Source organism: Ovis canadensis, chromosome 10 (assembly GCF_042477335.2).
Source record: "Ovis canadensis isolate MfBH-ARS-UI-01 breed Bighorn chromosome 10, ARS-UI_OviCan_v2, whole genome shotgun sequence".
Classification (NCBI taxonomy): domain Eukaryota; kingdom Metazoa; phylum Chordata; class Mammalia; order Artiodactyla; family Bovidae; genus Ovis; species Ovis canadensis.
In genome coordinates, this window is record NC_091254.1 from 42,868,797 (window position 1) to 42,870,151 (window position 1,355).

General features: G+C 36.9%; 1 protein-coding gene across 1 annotated transcript in view; it reads left to right on the top strand.

Moving 5' to 3' along the window:
* Nucleotides 1–1,355, top strand: part of N4BP2L2 (NEDD4 binding protein 2 like 2) — a 68,410-nt gene that overhangs the window by 66,593 nt on the left and 462 nt on the right. The window lies entirely within an intron of this gene.

Sequence of the window (1,355 nt, forward strand, 5' to 3'; positions counted from 1 at the left end):
ATGATGAGGACTGGGAATTAGGGATATAGGTTATATTTAAATATTAAAAGATTCTCTAGGAAAAGAGGTAAAATATGTAGACAAGTGCATGTTATATTTTAAACTTGACACAAACTGACATTAAAATAAACACATTGCACTTTTTTTTTAAATGCCTAAATTATGAGATAAACACAGCTGCTACTATTTCAGTATATATCTGCATTTGATAAGAATTGAAAGTACTCTGCATTAACCATATGTTTTCTCTTTTCATTATAACTCTTATTTCTAAGAGTGTTCTGTGTTTCCGTTTCTCAGCTAACTAGAAACGCACATATACCCAGTAAAAATATTTCTGTTTGTTTTAAACAAGGTTCTGCTGAAAGAAGGGGAAAGACTAAAGATTTGGGAGAAGAGATTAGAGATTTAAAGGACCCACTAGAAAATGTGGGATAGATAGAGGAGGGGAAGAGATTCCAGAGAAAGGACATGAACAAATTCATTCATTTGTTCAGCAAATGTTTATTGAGTTGCCTCAGTTTAGACATTTTTCTACACACCGAGGATGTAGCAGTGAAAACTGGCCTCATGGAGTTTATGTGAGGATCGAAGCCCTCAGTGTGACACCAGGATAAACTGTACACGATAAGCATGGGCATATTTGGCAGTGGCTAATTCGGCAGGTCTTTTATATCTGCTGATTTTGTGTCAAGGACACTTTATGAACCATACTTTTGACGTTTTGTGTTCATCTTTTACATTCATGCTAAACTGACTGCCCTCTGTGAACCTCATAGAGCAGGCATCCCTAATTATTCATCTTCTCTTATTGGGGAATTTTATGAGTGCTGTAGCTATGTACAGGATTTTTATGATTGTAATGAGAATGGGCCTTTTGGTTTTGTCTTTGGCATAATGATCAGTGGCCCTCAGGTGGTAAACAGAAATTTAAAAAGAAGGAAATAGCAAGAGAATGTGGTTGGCTCTTGGAGCCTCCAATCCTCTTCCTGCTGGTGGCCAGAGTGTTTATACTGCCTAACTCTTTTAAGGAGGTAGGGCAGCCTGCTGGAAAGAGGATGGGTTCCCATCTTGAAGCTCCTGCTGACCGGCTATGTGACCTTAAACAAATTGCCTTCTCAAAGCTGCAATTTTTTCACCTGAAAAAAAAAAAAAACGGTTTATGATACTAATCTGTCATGGGGATATTAAATGAGGATTAAATGAAATAACTTGTGCAAAGTTTTTGAAAAATAATAGGCTCTTAGTAAGGGTTAATTCCCTTCCCCTGAGTATCTTTGTTGGTTGCAGCTTTGATTTCAAATGCTCCTGGCAGAGCAATGTATTGACTTAATAAACTTGTTAACACATTTGCA